The sequence below is a fragment of the Bos indicus x Bos taurus genome, chromosome 4 (assembly GCF_003369695.1).
Source record: "Bos indicus x Bos taurus breed Angus x Brahman F1 hybrid chromosome 4, Bos_hybrid_MaternalHap_v2.0, whole genome shotgun sequence".
NCBI lineage: Eukaryota > Metazoa > Chordata > Mammalia > Artiodactyla > Bovidae > Bos > Bos indicus x Bos taurus.
The window spans coordinates 117,655,574-117,679,416 of NC_040079.1; positions in this window are offsets into that span (position 1 = coordinate 117,655,574).

The following is a 23,843-nucleotide window of genomic DNA, read 5'->3' on the forward strand; positions in this document are numbered from 1 at the left end:
CATTACCTCATATTATACAAAATTAAATAGAAAAAAAGTATTTTTCTTATGATGAGAACTCTTAAAATTTACTCCCTTAAGCTTCATATTTAACATACAACATTAACTATATTTATCATATTGTACATTACTTTTCTAATATATATTTAACTGTAATTTTATACATTTTGACAGTTTTCATTCATACAGCCTCCCTCACACTCACCTCATATAACCATAAATCTGATCTCTATTTGTATGAGTTTGTTTTTGAAGTATAACTTACCTACAACACTATGAAGTCCCTTTTATAGAACTAGTGAATTTATATTTTTATATCTTTCAAAATGATCACCTCAATAATCTAGTTACCACCGGTCAGCACACAAATACATAATTATTGACTGTATTCCCCACTCTGTACATTTCTTACCTATGACTCAATTTATTTTGCAGCTGTGAGTTTGTACCTCTTCATCTTTCGTTTATTTCCCTCATTCCCCACCATATGATCTAACAATTTCACTGCAGCATATTTATCTGAAGAAAACAAACACACTAATTAGAAAAACGTAACCCTTTTGTTAATTGCAGCATTATTTACATTAGCCAAGGCATGGATGCAGCCTAAAGGATAATCAATAGATGAATGAAAAAATACGTGGTACATAGATATACACAATGACGTTATCTCCCAGCTATAAGGAAGGACGAAATCTTGCCATTATGTGAGAGCACGGATGGACCCAGAGGGTGTTATTCTTAGTGAAATAAGTCAGACATAGAGAGGGAAATATTATATTAGTCCATATATAAACAACAAAATACAAATGAACAAAGATAAGAAAAATGGAAGAGTCTCAGTTTCAGCAAACAAGTGGAGAAGTATCTTAATATCTTTTTCAAACAATTATAGGTATACTTTGATACTACTAAACTCAGGAAGTAGTAAATTCTCAAAATTTAATTGCAATATTGGATTAGTGAATATTTGTCTCTATTCATCAAAATGTATTGATTTATCTTGAACTTTGAATGATCTTTAACCTCCTCATGATTTACTAAATTCATTTATGTTGGTTATTTAGAAAATATTGGCTCATCAAGAAATGCAACTCTTCTAAGTACTGACATCTTCATAAAAATTTTTTTTAAAGGTCAAATTTACTAGTATCCATATTGATCTCATAAGAAAAGTCTGGAAGTATAAGGAAACTATTAGGTTCATGATGGTTAATATACATTGCTTTTCAAAATTTTAGTTATCATTTCAAAACTCACATTTTACAATGGTAATAAATACTACTAAATTTGCCAACTATGTGTAATGGTGAATAGTACAATGACTAGTGCAGGTGGGTGACAATGCCTTTTTGCTTAGATGCCAGCAAGCAGTGTTACTTACATGAATTTTCCACCATGAGTTCAAATGTTAAAACACTGAAAATGTGAAATAAAACATCTTGGTTCTACTATGAAAAGGGCTCTGAAATCATAGACTCAATATAAAAAGGTCTTGGGGACTTAGTGTGCCAAGACCAGACCAGAAAGCTGCAGCTTTTAGCACATTCACTGTCACTGACCCTCTTGTTTCATAGAGGATGTATAATTTCTAATTCATAAAAACATGCTAAACTGTTCTTTCCAAGTCACTCCACATCAATTTATATTATCTTTGTTATCTACATGACTGATCATATTGTAGCATAATAAACTGCTACTAGGTGATTTTGTTAGTTTAAAATTATCTTACATTTTTGTTGGATGCTGTCAGATAACGTTGAAAAAATTGCATCCAATATAAAGTTTTATCAAATGACTGATTTTCAACAATCTTTCCAAGACGATATATGATTTTTTTAATTGATTAAATAATCAAGAAAAGACACTAATTTGCCATTGTTTTAACTTGAATTGTCTTGATAAATGAAGTTATTTGTCTTATATTCTCTATTTCCAATTTTTCTCTGAACTGAATGACCATATTCCTTGTCCATTTTCATCCTTGAGTTGATAATTTTCCCTTACTAATTTATAAGACCCTTTTTGGGTATTGATTCTATCCATTTTCTTTTTTTCTACTGAAAACATTTTCTTCTATTCTTTTACAGTTGATCATAATTTCTTACATCAACATATCTTGGATTTGTCAATAATTCTGCTATTTCTTATCTGTTTTATTCCTAGCTTCAGAAAGTTCTATGAAGCCATAGATTAAAAAAACAAGTCTTCATGTTTTCATCTAACTCTTTTGTAATTTTTTTCCTTTTCATATTTAGCTTAAATAGTATTCATTTTTAAGTATAGTGTGGAATATTTTTAAAAGATAAAATATCAAACATTTTTGTGAAGCATCTTTTTTTATGTATTTTTCAAATAAAATTATTTAGAGTTACATCTTATCATAACAGAGTAGGGAGGAGAGTCTTAAAAATCTAAAATAGCTGAAAACTACTTATTCAATTTGAAATCGACATTTAAATTTTCTTCTACCAAGGGGAAAAAAAAAAAGAAAACATGGAATAATATAAGTCCGCATGGAAAAGAATGAATAGCAATTATTCACTCATAGACTGTGTTTCCTTCTAGTAGAGAGTGAGACTTAGAAATTAAGATTAACATGTGACTGATATTGTATAGTTTGAAAACAAATTTTAGAGGAACTTACACAAATTCAAATTTTATACATATAGAGAAGTTTACTGAAAGCAACATGTTACACACACTTTAAACCTTGAGGATGACATGGAGATAATTATGGGAAGACATTGTCATTGTTGTTATTGTAAGGTTGACTGACTGCACCCACCTCGTGTTAGCATGAGAGTCTATGCATTTGTGGATCTAATAGAAATAAAATCATTGCCAAAAAAAAATAAAAATAAAAAAAGAACAAGAAGAAAAAATAGAAGCATTAATCATGTGGAATGCTATGATATCTTTGTTGGCTGTTTTAGTGAATTGCATGTGAAAATACATTTTTAAAATCATAAACCTATATAACATTTGAAATTCAAATATTCTATTTTTGTGTTTTTTAATACCTTTTGATTTTATATTTTCTATCCTTTCTCCTATAGTGAGGCCTCAATTTCTTTTTTTGTTTTTCCAAATTTAACAACATTGATATATTCACTATGTGTTTTATTCTTCAATGTTCATAATTATAATATTAATACTAATATGATTCTTAAAAATAGACCTTCTGTGTGAAGTGTCAGATACATTTTCAGTTCCTAGTCTTAGAACATACCTGCTAAGAATGGGCTCTATGTTTACTTTCTTAGAATTACTCTTTTCTCTGAGTATGTTGCTTATTTGATGTTCCATTATGCTCACTTATTTCTGTTTTATTTTAGGACTTGCTGCTTTATATTTTTGACTATACCAGATGTTTATAAGTATCAAAAGTCAACATTTTATTAATTGCCATCCTCAGAGTAGTTTTCCTTTTATACTTTTCATTTCCATTCCCTCCTCTTCTAGTATGTATTTGTTTTTTTTTAATTTAAATTTATTTATTTTAATTGGAGGCTAATTAGTGTACAATATTGTATTGGTTTTGCCATACATCAACATGAATCCACCACGGGTGTACACGTGTCCCCCATCATGAACCCCCGTACCATCCCTCTGGGTCATCCCAGTGCACCAGCCCCAAGCATCCTGTATCCTGCATCAAACCTGGACTGTCGATTTGTTTCTTATATTATATTATACATATTTCAATGTCATTCTCCCAAATCATCCCACCCTCTCCCTCTCCCACAGAGTCCAAAAGACTGTTCTATGCATCTGTGTCTCTTTTGCTGTCTCACATACAAGGTTATCATTACCATCTTTCTAACCATCTTTCTAAATTCCATAGATATGCATTAGTATACTGTATTGGTATTTTTCTTTCTGGCTTACTTCACTCTGTATAATAGGCTCCAGTTTCATCCAACTCATTAGAACTGATTCAAATGTATTCTTTTTAATGGCTGAGTAATAATCCATTGTGTATATGTACCACAGCTTTCTTATCCATTCATCTGCTCTTGGATATCTAGGTTGCTTCCATGTCCTTGCCATTATAAACAGTGTTGTGATGAACATTGGGGTACACGTGTCTCTTTCAATTCTGGTTTCCTTGGTGTGTATGCCCAGTAGTGGGATTGCTGGGTCATAAGGCAGTTGTATTTCCAGTTTTTTAAGGAATCTCCACACTGTTCTCCATAGTAGCTGTACTAGTTTGCATTCCCACCAACAGTGTAGGAGGGTTCCCTTTTCTCCACATACTCTCCAGCATTTATTGCTTGTAGACTTTTGAATAGCAGCCATTCTGACTGGTGTGAAATGGTACCTCATAGTATATAATTGTATCTGTTAGCTTTTATGAAATCTTCTCTACTTTTAGCAAAAATAAGCAATAATGTGACCATTTTTGTTTCCCATGGTTTCTCATAAAAATGTAAAATACTCTCTACCTTTATGCCATTCACGTGATTTCTAATCTGCTTAATAAAATACCCTGCAGGGAAATAGTTTTCTTATTTTTAAAGACTGTGAAATACTCCATCATAAAGTGAATGGTCATGTTTTTTTGGAGAGTTCTAAATGGATGGTCTTACAGGCTGTTTCAAAACATCAGCTATTACAATTAGATGCTGCTTCACACTGGAATCCTAAGTTTACTGGATAATTTCACTCACATCTTAGTGCCCGTGTGGTGCTGTGGACAGGTTTCTGTGTGCTCTATCACAGTACAGCAGAATGCTCTTTATTTCTTTAGAGTAAGAGTTTAGCCTTGTAGTCAGTCAAAACTTAGTTTTAGTCATCTCTAATACAATTTGGTTTATTTATCATAACTAAGTAGATTTTAAAAATATTTTATATTGGTACAGAGTTGATTAACAATGTTGTGTTAGTTTTAGGTGTACAGCAAAGTAAATAATTTATGCTGTGCTGTGCTTAGTCACTCAGTGGTGTCCAACTCTTTGAAACACCATGGATTGTAGCCCGCCAGGCCCCTCTGTCCATGGGGATTCTCCAAGCAAGAGCACCGGAGTGGGTTGCCATGTCTTCCTCCAAGGGATCTTCCCAACCCAGGGGTCAAATCCAAGTTTCCCACATTGCAGGCAGATTCTTTACCAGCTGAGCTATCAGGGAAGCCCAAGTCATTTATACATGAACATATATCCAGTCTTTTTTAGGTTATTTTTCCATGTAGACTATTGCAGAATATTGAACAGAGTTTCCTAACTAGCTTTTTGAAAAAAAAAAAAAAAAAACTAGACAAGAGATATTCTTAATTCTAAACTAATTTTTTTTCTGACTCATGTAGAAACTAAGTTCATTGTGAAATTACAAATCTATATCCCTTTACTAAAATCATTTAATCCTGAATGTAGAGAATATCTTGATTAAAATTTACATGTATCCATCCATCTCAGTTATTGATATAACCTGCTCGGATTACTTTTATAATACACATGCATTGATCATTTACTCTTTAAAACATATTTAGTCTCATTCATTTGAAAGGGACTTGCATTGGGCTAAGATATGCAAGTCTATCTATTGGAAAATAACAATTCTATGAAAATGGAAATCTATTCCTGGTTATGAAAATTGTATATCATTCTCTATACATTTTCACTGAATATGAATATCCATTTAAAATATTTTGTGTGACTAGTGTGTATCTAAAAATTATGTCATATTTAAAGATATTTTGTAGAGTCTTCCAATCATTTGTAAATGCTAAAAATTATCCTAAGAGGTTAGAGGAGAGTGTGAGAACTCTAGCTGTGAATCGAAATTTCATTGTGTAGATGACTTTTGTTCAGTGTAGCTTTAATATATTAACAATTTTACATACTTCAAAAATAAAATACTCTTTGTTTTTCTCTCACAAGTTAGAGAAAATTTGTGCAAAAAAATTTTTTTTAAAGAGCCTCCATATGATTGATATTCCAAGAAATATTATTATTGAAGAACTGAATTAATATCTCTTTAAGAAAATCCTGGCCCACTGTCTATTTTTGTAAAATGTGGCTACTCAGAGGTTTACAATGCCCTGATGATAACTCTGAGAAATATGCTATAGGCCTGTATGTAACTTTATTTGACACACCTGAGTTAGAACTATGAGCATCAAGTGCTTTCTTTGAAAGCCAAACTACTTAGATACTTTTTATTTTTTTATTAATTTGAAATATAGACACTGGATTGTTATGTATACATTTTCTTTCTGTCTGTCTTCATCTTGAATATAGATTTTTATTTATGTCATTGTTAAATTTCATCCAAGGATTGATAATAAAAGGAAAAATAAACATGAAAATGGAACAGCTGGCAAATATATGACCTTTAAAAATAAACATATTTATTGAAATTTTAATGATCATGTGTTTAAAATTAATCTAAGGATTTTCATCATCAAGGAAGTCTTCTTTCCTCAACTATATACACACAAAAATGTCACTTTCTTTAGTAATCATAAGGTCAAGATTCAGTTTCTTTGCTATTGCTCATTAGCTTTATCAGACTATATATATATATATATATATATATATATATATATTTCTTCTAGCTTCTGTGAAATTACATATTGCCTAAAAGTTGAAGGGATTCTTTCTTTGGCTTCTGAAAATCATATTTCCCTTTTCTGCATGCAAGGAAGAAAATATTGAAATATTCAAGGATTATTCATGCTTCAAAGTTTGTAGAAGGTGAGATATTCCAAACTGGTAGTTGGGCATATCAAAAATATTCCAGTTTCAATTTCTGTGCTTGTGATGGGTCTGTTAAGATTTTCTATTTCTTCCTGGTCCAGTTTTGTAAAGTTGTACTTTTCTAAGAATTTTTCCATTTCTTCCACGTTGTCCATTTTATTGGCATATAATTGTTGATAGTAATCTCTTATGATCCTTTGTATTTCTGTGTTGTCTGTTGTGATCTCTCCATTTTCATTTCTAATTTTATTGATTTGATTTTTCTCCCTTTGTTTCTTGATGAGTCTGGCTAATGGTTTGTCAATTTTATTTATCCTTTCAAAGAACCAGCTTTTGGCTTTGTTGATTTTTGCTATGGTCTCTTTTGTTTCTTTTTCATTTATTTCTGCCCTAATTTTTAAGATTTCTTTCCTTCTACTAACCCTAGGGTTCTTCATTTCTTCCTTTTCTAGTTGCTTTAGGTGTAAGGTTAGGTTATTTATTTGACTTTTTTCATGTTTCTTGAGGTGTGCCTGTATTGCTATGAACTTTCCCCTTAGGACTGCTTTTAAAGTGTCCCACAGGTTTTGAGTTGTTGTGTTTTCATTTTCATTAGTTTCTATGCAAATTTTGATTACTTTTTTGATTTCTTCTGTGATTTGTTGGTTATTCAGCAGGGTGTTGTTCATCCTCCATATTTTGGGATTTTTAATAGTTTTTCTCCTGTACTTGAAATCTAATCTTACTGCATTGTGGTCAGAAAAGATGCTTGGAATGATTTCTATTTTTTTGACTTTACCAAGGCTAGATTTATGGCCCAGGATGTGATCTATCCTGGAGAAGGTTCCATGTGCACTTGAGAAAAAGGTGAAATTCATTGTTTTGGGATGAAATGTCCTATAGATATCAATTAGGTCTAACTGGTCTATTGTATTGTTTAATGTTTGTGTTTCCTTGTTAATTTTCTGTTTAGTTGATCTATCCATAGGTGTGAGTGGGGTATAAAGTCTCCTACTATTATTGTGTTATTGTTAATTTCTCCTTTCATACTTGTTAGCATTTGTCTTACATACTGTGGCGCTCCCAACAACACATTAAAAAGATCATACACCATGATCAAGTGGGTTTTATCCCAGGGATGCAAGGATTCTTCAATATCCACAAATCAATCATTGTAATACACCACATTAACAAATTGAAAAACAAAAACCATATGATTATCTTAATAGATGCAGAGAAAGCCTTTGACAAAATTCAACATCCATTTATGATAAGAACTCTCCAGAAAGCAGGAATAGAAGGAACATACCTCAACATAATAAAAACTATATATGACAAGCCCACAGCAAACATTATCCTCAATGGTGAAAAATTGAAAGCATTTCCTCTAAAGTCAGGAACAAGACAAGGGTGCCCACTTTCACCATTACTATTCAACATAGTTTTGGAAGTTTTGGCCACAGCAATCAGAGCAGAAAAAGAAATAAAAGGAATCCAAATTGGAAAAGAAGAAGTAAAACTCTCACTGTTTGCAGATGACATGATCCTCTACATAGAAAACCCTAAAGACTTCACCAGAAAATTACTAGAACTAATCAATGATTATAGTAAAGTTGCAGGATATAAAATCAACACACAGAAATCCCTTGCATTCCTATACACTAATAATGAGAAAACTGAAAGAGAAATTAAGGAAACAATTCCATTCACCATTGCAACGGAAAGAATAAAATACTTAGGAATATATCTACCTAAAGAAACTAAAGACCTATATATAGAAAACTATAAAACCCTGGTGAAAGAAATCAAAGGGACACTAATAGATGGAGAAATATACCATGTTCATGGATTGGAAGAATCAATATAGTGAAAATGAGTATACTACCCAAAGCAATTTATAGATTCAATGCAATCCCTATTAAGCTACCAACAGTATTCTTCACAGAGCTAGAACAAATAATTTCACAATTTGTATGGAAATACAAAAAACCTCGAATAGCCAGAGCTATCTTGAGAAAGAAGAATGGAACTGGAGGAATCAACCTACCTGACTTCAGGCTCTATTACAAAGCCACAGTCATCAAGACAGTATGGTACTGGCACAAAGACAGAAATATTGATCAATGGAACAAAATAGAAAGCCCAGAGATAAATCCATGCACATATGGACACCTTATCTTTGACAAAGGAGGCAAGAATATACAATGAATTAAAGACAATCTCTTTAACAAGTGGTGCTGGGAAAACTGGTCAACCACTTGTAAAAGAATGAAACTAGAACACTTTCTAACACCTTACACAAAAATAAACTGAAAATGGATTAAAGATCTCAACGTAAGACCAGAAACGATAAAACTCCTAGAGGAGAATACAGGCAAAACACTCTCTGACATACATCACAGCAGGATCCTCTATGACCCACCTCCCAGAATATTGGAAATAAAAGCAAAAATAAACAATTGGGACCTAATTAAACTTAAAAGCTTCTGCACAACAAAAGAAACTATTAGCAAGGTGAAAAGGCAGCCTTCAGAATGGGAGAAAATAATAGCAAATGAAGCAATGGACAAACAACTAATCTCAAAAATATACAAGCAACTCCTACAGCTCAACTCCAGAAAAATAAATGACCCAATCAAAAAATGGGCCAAAGAACTAAATAGACATATCTCCAAAGAAGACATACAGATGGCTAACAAACACATGAAAAGATGCTCAACATCACTCATTATCAGAGAAATGCAAATCAAAACCACTATGAGGTACCATTTCATGCCAGTCAGAATGGCTGCGATCCAAAAGTCTACAATCAATAAATGCTGGACAGGGTGTGGAGAAAAGGGAACCCTCTTACACTGTTGGTGGGAATGCAAACTAGTACAGCCACTATGGAGAACAGTGTGGAGATTCCTTAAAAAACTGGAAATAGAACTGCCTTATGATCCAGCAATCCCACTGCTGGGCATACACACTGAGGAAACCAGAAGGGAAAGAGACACGTGTACCCCAATGTTCACTGCAGCACTGTTTATAATAGCCAGGACATGGAAGCAACCTAGATGTCCATCAGCAGATGAATGGATAAGAAAGCAGTGGTACATATACACAATGGAGTATTACTTAGCCATTAAAAAGAATACATTTGAATCAGTTCTAATGAGATGGATGAAACTGGAACCTATTATACAGAGTGAAGTAAGCCAGAAAGAAAAACACCAGTACAGTATACTAACGCATATATATGGAATTTAGAAAGATGGTAACAATAACCCTGTGTACGAGACAGCAAAAGAGACACGATGTATAGATCAGTCTTATGGACTCTGTGGGAGAGGGAGAGGGTGGGGAGATTTGGGAGAATAGCATTGAAACATGTATAATATCATGTATGAAACGAGTCGCCAGTCCAGGTTCGATGCACGGTACTGGATGCTTGAGGCTGGTGCACTGGGACGACCCAGAGGGAGGGTAGGGGAGGGAGGAGGGAGCAGGGTTCAGGATGGGGAACGCGGGTATACCTGTGGCAGATTCATTTCGATATTTGGCAAAACTAATACAATATTGTAAAGTTTAAAAATAAAATAAAATTTAAAAAAAATATTCCAAAACAAATTGTAGAGTTTTTTTTTTTTTTTTCCATTCTGCCTGAGGACAAAGAAGGAATTTTAAAGTGAAAATTTAAATACTGTGTTTTTTTATTCATTATTATTGATTATTATGACCCAACTTTATCCAGAGTTTCCAAAAAAGAAATGAGCCAAAGAATGTATATGGACTTTGTAGTTAGAACTCAGTTATACAACAATGATTTTTTTTTTTAATCTTTAAACATTGTCATGGGCCCAAACTGCTTAACCTTTTCTAAGAAATTTAGTCAAATTCGGAGATTTCTAAGTTCTTTCAATTGCCTTAGGATATGTGCCTAAATCTTTCATCTCTCCAGGTATAACCTAAGCACTTGCAGGAATAATCTCTTTTCCTCTCTGTCTGAGAGGACTGAATTCTCTGCTACCTTACTCTTCTTTCAAAAGGAAGTTGACCTGTGTGGTCCTTAAATCTGTCAACAGTATCTCCTCAGAGATACATGAGTTATGGGAATAATTCATAATACCCCCCTTCACCCAATAGTCCTTTGTCCAGGCTGAGGAACCACATAACTGGTTCTGTCTCAGCTAATTTCAGAATTAAAAGCCAAAGGAAGGACACTTCTATACTTCTGTGTGAACTCATGAACACACGTGAGGGAGCTGTCTCCATCTCTCACAGAACTAGACCTTTACGTCACCATCCCCTCAATGTGTCTGTAACACCACCCGCATAAGGGAAACCTCCTCTTGGACTTCCATCTTCTGGTCCACCCAGTAACTAAGACCTCCTCACACATTCCTAAACCCAAAGAGAAAGGGTTCTATCATGCCTTCCCCCAGGACGCATCACTGTCATGAAAGATGCCCAGAGATTTCACTCTGTACATTGACGTCTTCATGTGTTCCTGGTTACTTAGCAGTCACATTCAGTTAAAAAAGAAAGATTACCTTTTATTGTAACATCACAACCTGTTCTTAAATTATCTAATAGACTCATAGATTTAAGCTTCAAACACTGAAATGTACTACCTTTGCTTTCTACTCACACTCTTATATTTCCCATTCTGAAAAAAAATAGTGGCCCAAGGTTCCATGACCCAAGCTGGCCACAAGGTGAAACAGTGCAGATAGAAAGAAAGAAGAAAAAAAAAATCTACTCTTACAAATTACCCACAGAATATAGTATCATCATTGTGGCCATAGAAGTTGATAGAAAGAAATTCTGTGTGCTATTCTTGACTCTTCTGTTTTCTAATAGTAAGCCTTTGGTGCTTTATAGGTCTTCAGCTTCAGATTTATCATGGATGAAACAATAATATTAACTAATGATCATTTCTATATGCTGAGGGTTTCCCCTTCTTTTTGTCATATAATGCTGTCAGAAATCCAGTGAAATGGGTGTGTTTTCCGTCAATGTCCTACTCTTACAACCACATGGCCTGTAGGCTCCTCTGTCCATGGGATTCTCCAAGACAAGAATACTGGAGTGGTTTGCCATTTCCTTCTCCCGGAGATCTTCCCAACCCAGGGATCAAACCTGGGTCTTCTGTATTTCAGGCAGACTCTTTACCAACTGAGCCACCTTGGAAACCCAATAGAAGGGGCAAGTGTTAACTATTCACAGGATAGTGAAAATAAAACTTGATTAGTGTGCATGCTAAGTCACTTCAGTCCTGTCCAACTCTTTGCAACCCTATGGACCACAGCCCACCATGCTCCTCTGCCTATGAGATTCTCCAGGCAAGAATACTGGAGTGGGTTGCCATGCCTCCTTCAGAGGATCTTCCTGACCTAGAAATCAAACCAGAGTCTCTTTGCATCTTCTGCATTGACAGGAGAGTTCTTTACCACTAGCACCACCTGGGGAGCTCAATTATTCACAAGATAATGAAAATAAAACTTCACTAGAGGTCAACTTATCTCTTAAAGTACATTTATTTAAGCAATGTTTGTTTGATTTGATACATTCTAAAGAGATAATATCTAATAAATTTATTTCCTGGGTCTGCTGCTGCTGCTGCTAAGTTGCTTCAGTCGTTTCCGACTCTGTGCAACCCCTTGGATGGCAGCCCACCAGGCTCCCCTGTCCCTGGGATTCTCCAGGCAAGAACACTGGAGTGGGTTGCCATTTCCTTCTCCAATGCATGAAAGTGAAAAGTGAAAGTGAAGTCACTCAGTCATGTCCGACTCCCAGCAACCCCATGGACTGCAGCCCACCAGGCTCCTCCGTCCATGGGATTTTCCAGGCAAGAGTACTGGAGTGGGGTGCCATTGCCTTCTTCTTCCTGGGTCTAACTGTATCTATAAATGAGCTACAATTTAGTTTTTTTTTTATATCTTTTGTTCCTTCTTTTAGATAGTTGTGATAAGAAATTCATTAGTATTAATGCGTAGAATAAAAGGAAAATTGCATTAGGAGTAACTAATTATTGGATGTCTACAACTTATTTTGGGAAATGTATTTTTCCTAAGCTTTTCCTACTGGGAAACAAACTTATTTCTATATTAAAAAAAATCACTAAACTTGAAGCAATAAAAGTCTCTTTGGTCATCACTATATCCTTCCTTTGGTCATCATAGTATCTTTCCTCTACTATTTCTGTTGAGACTAACGCAAATACTGTTGTCTGGCCCACATAGGGTATTCCAACTCCAGAAGGGTAATTTTCTAGGGATTTGACCATTAACACTGGCAGTGTCAAGGCAGAGAAGCGCAGGGTAGAGTGTTGGGGTAGAAGTCAAGTAAGGGAACTTCTATATAAATGTATCCAAAGTTCTGTGAGTGTCAGAGGAAAAGGTATGGTAGTCATGCACTAAATCAATGTCATGTGTCAGGAAACCAGCCGACATGAATCAGAATATTCAATGGAAGCTAAATTGGGCTGAATGAAGTCACACCATGATTTGTGTGCTCAGAAGCCAGCTTCCATGCTTCAATCGAGGATTACTTCCTGATTCCTGACAAAATTAGAACAAAGTGCAGAAGCAGGTCAGGAAAACCAGATAATAAAGTGGGAGAAAACTGACTTTTTTTGTTTGTTTGTTTGTTTGCAGTGTAACCAGCTCTGGTCTGTGCATTTACTCTATGTTTCGGAATTTGTGAGTGAATGACTCCGAGAAAAGTAAAAGATCTACAAGAAAGTGAAAGTTTCTGATATTTCAAATCTCTCTCTCTCTCTCTCTCTCTCTGTTTTCTTCCCCTTGGTGATGCATCACATACCTCATTGAGGAGCCATTTTTTTTGCCAGTTACCTTTAATCTGTTCATGGGATTCTCAAGGCAGGAATACTGAAGTGGTTTGCTATTCCCTTATCCAGTGGACCACATTCTGTCAGAACTTTCCACCATGCCCCAACCATCTTGGGTAGCCCTACACACCATGACTCATAGTTTCATTAAGTTAGACAAGGCTGTGGCCCATGTGATCAGTTTGATTAGTTTTCTGTGATTGTGGCTTTCATTCTGTCTGCCCTTTGAGGGATAAGCCAGACAGAGAAGGACAAATATGATTTCACTTATAGGTGGAATCTGAGGCAGGACTGAGCAGCCAGAGTGGTGCCTGTGCAGGCGGGAGGCGGAGGCAGAGGCAAAAGCAAAGAGGGAGCAAGTACCTCTCACTGCTCAGAGGCAGCATGGCTCTTAGCCTGCAGAGGCAGTGGGGGACCCTCTCGCAGAAGCCTGCAACTCCTTTGGGCCAGCAGTGGTTTCTGCCATGAACCGGCAGTCAGGGTCTCTCCCTCCACTTGTTTGGTGGGGTCAGGAGGATGATCCTGTGGAACATGCTTAAAGAGATGGGAATACCAGACCACCTTACTGCCTCCTGAGAAACCTGTATGCAGGTCAAGAAGCAATAGTTAGAACAGAACATGAAACAAGAGACTGGTTCCAAATCAGGAACAAAGTCAGTCAAGGCTGTATATTGCCATCCTGCTTATTTAACTTAGCCTGCGAAAATCTGGGCTGGATGAAGCACAACCTAGAATCAAGATTGTTTTGAGAAATATCAATAACCTCAGATATGCTGATGACACCACCCTTATGGCACAAATGGAAGAAGAAATAAACAGCCTCTTGATGAAAGTAAAAGAGGAGAGTGAAAAAGTTGGCTTAAAACTCAACATTCAGAAAACTAAGATCATGGCATCTAAGATCAAGCCAATTACCTCATAGATGAAAACAATAAACAATCTATTTATAGGGTTTCCATTTGTGGCAGGAATTTAGTCACGGATAAACTATTTTAAATCTGAGATACTGAGTCATCTATACTGCTATCATCTGAAATCCCCATGCATGACACAGGGATGTTTTAGGGGCATAGGGGCATGGCTCACAAATGTTTCAAAATGACTGTCACCAAGAAAAAAAAAATCAAGCAACAACTGGCAGGACATGATGTTAAAACTGTCTTAAAACATAAGGTAAAACTGCTGTCTAATTGATGTAAATGACTAAAAGGAATTTTGATGATTTTGGAAACATCAATTTTAATTTTATATATTAAAAATATTACAGAGCAACATAATTCACTGAAAAGAAGTTTGATTTAGTTAAGATAAATTAAATTATAAATTTTAGAGTTATTATTTAAGAGATTAATGGTGATTAAGCCTATATATTATTATGTTTAAATTCCAAATTAAAAAAAAATAGACTGACTTAGATTTCTTTGCAATCAAAAATGTAAAAAATACATGTGATCTCTTATACAGAGTGTGTTGCATCATTGATGAAAAATTAGATACATTAAATATGTCAGCAATGTGAAATAAATTGAATTACATACTATGTGTTCATGAAAGTAGCTTTGGTATCATAATTAATTGTAGTTTTAACCTCTCTGTAGTGAAAGAATCAACATGTGTATTTAGACAAGTTTTTGGTTCACCAGGTTTTCTGGTTTACCAAGGATTTTCTGGAGCATTTACAAATGGAGCTATAAATATCTCTTGGACATAAAAATGTTAACTTGCCACATAGTGATCAATCAACCAGCAACTGAAAGAGTTTTAAGCTAATGCCTATTACCACAATAAAATGACTGTATTAAATGGAGAATACAACATAGACATGTTCTCCAATTATTTTTAGTTTATGCTGTCTAAAGTCGGGGTATGAAACCTACTTTTACCTTTTTTTTACTGTGGGTTTCTAAAATATAGAACAGGCCAACACTTTTAAGTCAACCAGCTGATGTTCGCATCCATAAATTTTACCCCTGGGGTCCATAGTGAGCATGAGTTCATCCACAAATTTCAGTACCAAATTATGATCAATATATTTAGAAAATGAAGAGAACAAAGCACACATATTTCAGTGTATCACCTGGGATCTTGCCAGATTTTAAGGAATTTGTAGTTTCCCAATAATGTGATTTAGCAAAAAGGCTTTAAATATAATTTAAGCGAATGATTATAGCAGATTTTATATTAGTTCATCAGACAGGGTTCAAGAGAGATCTCCAAGGCTGATTTTTCCATTTTTTAAATTAATAACTTGTCTGAATAATAAGTATATTATTAATAAAGCATGTCACTGCTTTACAAATTGATAAGAGACATGATATCATCCAGCCCTGAATCATGGAGAATTCACACTCACCATGGACCCCAGTGGTAAAATTAAGTGGTGAAGAGTCTCAACTGTTTCTGCAGAAAATTTTCTCTAGCACTTTCAGCACACAACTTTAAAAATGTTCATAAGCCTGATGAGTCTCAGAATCTCAAGCTCTGTCAATTTGATTTTTGCTCCTGTATTTTCCCAGAGGAAAATTTTATTTTCTCTGCTACTGTTTATTCTTTTGATATTTTTGACCTGAACAGGTTAATCAAAGTGTTGTTCTAAAGTGAATGCTTCCCTTGGGGAGCAAGTCATAATCCATTAGTATGGCTGACAGGGTAAGCTCAAACATTATTCATTATTCCTTAGAGGAAAAGCCCTCAATGATATCTGTCTGTTACATTTTTCAGTAAACAGATATATATATATATATATATATATATATATATATATATTGTATATAATAAATATATATATAATGAATACATGTAATGAATATATATATGTGTGTGTACATATATGTGTGTGTGTGTATATATATATATAAATTGTGGATTCTATAAAGCTTATTTAACATTTCAAAACCAGTTTTTGAAAATTTATCTTCCCCATTTCTCTACTAGTTGAAATTATTTCCATAAGCAGTTCTTATTTTATCTCTCTATTTGGTAAAAAGTTCACTAAAAGAAAATTCTGAATCAAAATTAGAATCTATGATAATAGTAAACTCCTTTCTTTAGCTTTTCAATTAAAGTTGGATTTTGGAATTTTAAAATAGTGAAAGGGATTTCAAAAAGATTATATATTGTAAATGATAAGTACTAGTATTGTGTGTGGTTGTTGATAGAAAAATCACTTAAATCCAGGCATAAGTACTCTGAAAATTAAAAAAAAAAAAAGTTTCCTTTATCTAAATATATTAACTGAAATTATTCACTCCAAAATGTTATTCAAATTCTCTTTATTCTTTTCTTTAATTTATGTGTAGGACTAAGTTAGCAAGTGTAATGGAGAGACCTTCCATTTTTCCTCACGTTGATTTTTAATGTCATTTCAGTGCAAAGAGTTTCTAAGTGGCAGCCATCTTACTTTTTTTTTAACTTTAGCATTAGCAATGTCTAAGACCTTGAACAAAATGTACATTTCTTATTCTCTTAATTATGCAGCACATCTAAACTACTACCAGTAGGATATTAAATTTAGCAGTGACAACAGTCAACTAGTCACTATCACAAGTTCAGATAACGTCTTTTAGCAATAACCTCTCATTTTTTCCTCCAACAGATCCCTAACTGCATAATATTACAGAATATGTAATGTGTGTAATACAAAGCCTTATTTGATAATTTGTCAGGAAATTTGAATAGAAACTTAGGAAATCATTAACTTATTACACTACTTTCCCTGAAATCACAAAATAAATTGTAGATGTGTATAGACTTGGATCTACAAATAAATAAAGTAAATTCTGTTATTAAATAATTTCTCTAATACTTAGATAGTCATCTAATGTCATGAAAGGAAGAACATATTAAGACTGAGACTTGTAGATCTTGTTGCTGTTCAGCTGTTAAACTGTGTCTGACTTTTTGCAACCCCAAGAACTGCAGCACATCAGGCTTGCGTGTCCTTCGAGGTCACCCTGAGTTTACTCAAACTCATGTCCACTGAGTCAGTGATGCCATCCAATCATCTTATCACTTGTGCCCCCTTCTCCTCCTGTCTTCAATCATTCCCAGTATCAGGGTCTTTTCCAATGACTTGCCTTTTTGCATCAGGTGGCCAAATTATTGGAGCTTCAGCATCAGTCCTTAGAGTGAATATTTAGAGTTGATTTTCTTTAAGATTGACTTGTTTGATCTCCTTGCAGTTATAGATATCAACAAATATAAATTAAAGTTGATAGAGAACTAAAATAACCAAGAATTCTGTAATTTCAAAATGAAGAAGAGTCTGGTGGTCTATGTTCCATAAAGTTGCAGAGTCAGACATGATTGACCACATGAATATATGGTGTTCTCAGTATTCATGTGAGAATTGGACCATAAAAAAAGGCTGAATGCTGAAGAATTGATGCTTTCAAATTGTAGTGCTGGAGAAAACTCTTGAGAGTCACTTGGATAGCAAGGAGACCAAACCAGTCAATCTTAAAGGAAATCGACCCTGAATATTCATTGGAAGGACTGTTGCTGAAGCTGAAGCTCTAATAATTTGGCCACCTGATGAGAAGAGCCAAGTCATTGGAAAAGACTCTGATGCTGGGAAAGACTGAAGGCAAAGGAGAAGGGGTGACAGAAGATGAGATGATTAGTTAGCATCATGACTCAGTGGACATGAATTTGAGCAATTCTGGGAAATAGTGGAGGACAGGGGAGCCTGGTGTGCTGCAGTTCATGGGGTTATAGAGTTGTACATGACTTATATACAGAACAATCAACAACATAGTTTTGAAAAATAGACAAATGGAATAAAGTAGAAATTTTAGAAATAATCTTACAAATATACAATTACCTAATTTACCAAGAAACAGCTGCAAAAACATAGCAGGCATCACTTATCCTCATAAATTGGAAATAAATTCCACAAACAGAATTGGGGTTTATCTTGAAGAAAAGAGACAGATTTTTGGTTCACAGCATTTGCAAACCAGGGTTATGTGACCTTTGCCTGTGACAGAATGTTCTGGGGAAGGAGTGAAGGTGGTGAGAGATTTCTACAAGTAAAACCATAGAATCTCAGCTGAAAGATTGGTAAGGGAAGTTAGATGGTCCTTGAAGCTTGATCCCATGTCCTGCAGCATGATCACAGCTTTTGTGACTGGCTGTCATGGGAGTCTTTCCAGGCAGAACTGTAAGGGAGTAGAGCTCTATGGGGCCTTCCCTGGACAGACCACTTCCCATGTCATCCACTTGCCTCTTCTCTGTAAAAAAAAAAAAAAAAAAAAAGATTTAGTCAAAGGATAAATTCAATCACAAAAGTGAGAAAGTATAGAACCAAAGGAAATCAATCAACCAAGACAAAATAAGAATATTTCAACCATTACACAAAGGCAAGGACATTTAGTTCCTCCTCAAGGGTTATAGATAATATTCTAAGTCATATATCTTGAGCTCTTTTATAGATATTGAAACCTCCACCATGTAGAAGAAGTTAACTGCATGATGAACAAATTATAGCTATGACATAAGCTGCCAAAATTCTAAGAACTGGCCTCAAGGAAATGGGAATAAACCAACTCTGTTACAGATTGCTATGCTATGCTAAGTCATTTCAGTCGTGTCTGACTCTGTGTGACCCCAGAGATGGCAGCATACCAGGCTCCCCTGTCCCTGGGATTCTCCAGGCAAGAACACTGGAGTGGGTTGCCATTTCCTTCTCCAATGCATGAAAGTGAAAAGAGAAAATGAAGTCGCTCAGTCGTGTCCGACTCCTAGCGACCCCATGGACTGCAGCCCACCAGGCTCCTCCATCCATGGGATTTTCCAGGCAAGTGTACTGGAGTAGGGTGCCATTGCCTTCTCTGTGTTACAGATTAACTGTACCTAAAATAATCAAGATGACATTGATCAGACCACCACATGACAAATTTCAAGATGGCTTTCAAAGTTGACTCTGATGTTCTGTGTGTAGCCATTTCCCTCTACCTGTACACCCTTAAAATTTCTTTTTAAGAGCCATTCTCTCCCCTGATAGGCAGAGGGAAGTTGGTCTTTGGACACAAGTCTGTCTTCTCCCTAGGTTATTGGCCTCTTGACAAAAGAAAATTCTTCTTTCCTGCAAACACTTGTCTCTCAGCTACTGGCTTTTGAGTAGCAAGCAGCCATATCTGAGTTCAGTAACAGAATCCTTAGCAGAATCAGATGTCCTCACAGCTGTCTGTCTTAGTTTTTCCTAAGAACACAGACAGTGTGACTAAACCTGAAGTTTATCATGACTGCCTGAGTCTATTTTATTTTAGGTTTCTGTTAATTACATCAGATCCATTTTCTATATTCTTTACTTAAATATTTCTCTTATTTTTATATTTCTTTAGATGATTTTGATTTTATTTTTTACACACTGCAATGCAATGAGAAAAGTTGGATAGTCTTTTCAGTAAATACCTATTATATATCCATGGGGAAATTAAAGGTGATTGTTGTCTCCTACTTTATACCAAACATAGAATCAATTTGAGGTAGATAATAGAGTTAACTGTGAAATTTTTAAGACACAAGAGTTAAACAAGACATTTGCAATAATACAGTTGTCAAATAACTCATATTCAGAATGTATGACAACACTTTCATAGGAATAATGAAAAATCAGAAAATCTAAAGGAAGAAAAGGTGTAGATGCATCTGAGAAACGTGTAAACATGGTCAACCACACTGGACACTCATGGAACTGCAAATTAAAATCAGCAGCTATACCACTATATATCCATCCAGAAGGCCAAACTCGCTTACCCACCAAGTTTGAAGGCAGAGAGAAGTGAGACACTGTCACTGCCATTGGGAGTTTAAATAGATGCCACTACTTTGAAAAACTGTTTTGCAGTATACACTAAAGTTGAATATGCACTTCTGCCCAGACAGACCAGCATCTTACATACTCCATCAAGCACTGAAGTCTTCCTCCCAAGACCTCCTCCATCTTCCCTAGTCTTACTTTCTGTTACAGAAATTATAAAAGTGAAGTGTCCAAGTCGCTCAGTTGTGTGTGACTGTGATCTTATGGACTACGTAGTCCATTGAATTCTCCAGGCCAGATCCATGTGATCCTATGGACTACATAGTCCATTGAATTCTCCAGGCCAGAATACTGGAGTGGTTAGCCATTCCCTTCTCCAGGGGAGCTTCCCAACCCAGGGATTGAAACCAGGTCTGCCACAGTGCAGGTGGATTCTTTACCAGCTGAGCCACGAGGGAAGCCCAAGAATACTGGAGTAGATAGCCCATCCCTTCTCCAGGGGATCTTCCTGACCCATGCTTCAAACCAGGGTCTTCTGCATTGCAGGTAGATTCTTTACCACCTGAGCTACAAGGGAAGCCACAGCAATCATTGACTCTTGTTATTTCAATATCTCATAAAAATTAGTGAAATATACCATCATCTAGTTAAACTCCTCTTAATTTAAAAGTAAAGATGCATTCTACCTGGTGATGCTCAAAGAAAATCTCACAGAGGAAGCTTATTCTGTAGTTACTTCGGAGTAGGAACAGAAATGTCTCCTTACCAATTTCTTAAGGAATTGTTCTGGTTTAGTGTTCATTGTATCATTAAAGAGAGTCTTAGAAACATAGGCTACCAGTCTTCTTAATATCTATAAGTGGAGAAAATGCATGAGCTTGAGATCACTTTATATAAACTTAATTTATAGGGGAAAAGTATCAGATAACCATTATAAATGTACTTTTAATATTGAGTATATTAAAACATTGTTTAATTATTTACTAATTCCTTGAGTTAATTTCATGCTCATAAATTACACATTTGTATACTGAAGTTCTTGCCTATATCAATGAGATTGTATACAACAAATATCTTTAAAGTATTTGTTTAGTAGCTGCAGATTATGTGTTCCCAGTGAATACTTCTGTTTTGTTCAAGACCGTTTATTTCTTTGCTCATTCTTTTCATTTTTCCCTTGCCTGTGTATTATTTTGTAGCTATGAAATAGTTAAGTTTAAACATTTATTCATTCCACTATACAGACAAGGTTTTGGAAATTCTTGGTGTCATTAATAAAATGAGCAAACAAATCAAACTAGGCTTGTGTGTTTCTTGATTTGTAGTTAAAAGAAAAAAAAAAAAAAACATGATGAAGAGGAGGTAGAAAAGAAACACTAGGAAATGCGAAATAGAATCATCTGTGTTTGGAACCATCATTTAATACAGAAAAAAAAAAAAAGTATTGACTCATTTCAGGTCACCTAACTACAACTATTGCTGATTTTACATAACAGTAGTCTTGGAGAATTAATTGCAGCATTAATGAATGAGGGGAACAGATAACTGGGTTGTTTCTTTCAATAGATTCTATCTGTGGGAATGAATCAAAGGGAAATAAAGAGGAAAGTGAACAGAGAAATTGGAATGAGGCAAAGAGTACAAATCATGTCACCACCACCCCATGCCACAGTCAAATCAGGAAGACTTGAAGCCTCCACAGGGCTCAGCACTAGCGAGCACAGTTCCCTCATGTGGTACTGGTGAATTACAGTCACAATGAAAATACACAATTTCTAACTTTGCAATCAGTGGGCTTTAAAAATTTGTGTTTGTTTCCTTGTTTGTTGTTATTTTATTTTTTCCTACTGGGTCACTGTAAAATTAGTTCAACTGCCCTGCCAACCCAAAAAAAGAGAAATTCAAGTAATAAGGGCTTAACTTCCAGAGTTCTTATTTGAAATGATACTCCCTTAAAATATACTAAAGAGGTTTTCAAGTTTTACTGTATAAAATTGCCTAGTTTTCCAATAATTTTGTATTTCTTCATTATCATTTTATTTACAGATATTTAATTTTAAAAGCATGTATTCTCTTGAGAAACCTATATCCAGGTCAGGAAGCAACAGTTAGAACTGGACATGGAACATCAGACTGGTTCCAAATAGGAAAAGGAGTACATCAAGGCTGTATATTTGCACCTTGTTTATTTAACTTATATGCAGAGTACATCATGAGAAACGCTGGGCTGGAAGAAGCACAAGCTGGAATCAAGACTGCTGGGAGAAATCTCAATAACCTCAGATATGCAGATGACACCACCCTTATAGCAGAAAGTGAAGAGGAACTAAAGAGTCTCTTGATGAAAGTTGAAGAGGGGAGTGAAAAAGTTGGCTTAAAGCTCAACATTCAGAAAACTAACATCATGGCATCTGGTCCCATCACTTCATGGCAAATAGATGGAGAAACAGTGGAAACAGTGTCAGACTTTATTGTTTTGGGCTCCAAAATCACTGAAGATGGTGACTGCAGCCATGAAATTAAAAGAAGCTTACTCTTTGGAAGGAAAGTTATGGCCAAGCTAGATAGCATATTCAAAAGCAGAGGCATTACTTTGCCAACAAAGGTCTGTCTAGTCAAGGCCATGGTTTTTCCTGTGGTCATGTATGGATGTGAGAGTTGGACTGTGAAGAAAGCTGAGCACCAAAGAATTGATGCTTTTGAACTGTGGTGTTGGAGAAGACTTTTGAGAGTCCCTTGGATTGCAAGGAGATCCAACCAGTCCATTCTAAAGGAGATCAGTTCTGGGTGTTCATTGGAAGGACTGAGGCTAAAGCTGAAACTCCAATACTTTGGCCACTTCATATGAACAGTTGACTCATTGGAAAAGACTCTGATTCTGGGAGGAATTGGGGGCAGGAAGAGAAGAGGACAACAGAGGATGAGATGGCTAGATGCCATCACTGACTCGATGGACATGAGTTTGGGTGAACTCCAGGAGCTGGTGATGGGCAGAGAGGCCTGGGGTGCTGTAATTCATGGGGTAACAGAGAGTTGTACATGACTGAGCAACTGAACTGAACTGATTATATAAAATTCAGCCTGTAGTTTCTACTGTTAAAATAATAATGATGAAATGATACCTCATTAACATTTTAAATATTATATACTTGAAATATTTTATACCAGATATCTACTTTTACTATGAAAAAATCATATTTGAAAAATTATTGCTTCAATATTCTCCAACTTTCATCCCCCCTTCTAAAAATTGCTGAAGCTCTGGAAAATAGAAAAATCTGTTTCAAAAACAAACAAACAAAAAAATAAAACAAAAATAATCTATCCTTTATAATTTTTAATAATCAGTTTCCTGCAAAGAACAGCAAAAAACAGTCCTTTGCTGCTGCTACTGCTAAGTCACTTCAGTCGTGTCTGACTCTATGTGACCCCATAGACAGCAGCCCACCAGGCTCCCCCATCCCTGGGATTCTCCAGGCAAGAACACTGGAGTGGGTTGCCATTTCCTTCTCCAATGCATGAAAGTGAAAAGTGAAAGTGATGTCGCTCAGTCGTGTCCAACTCTCAG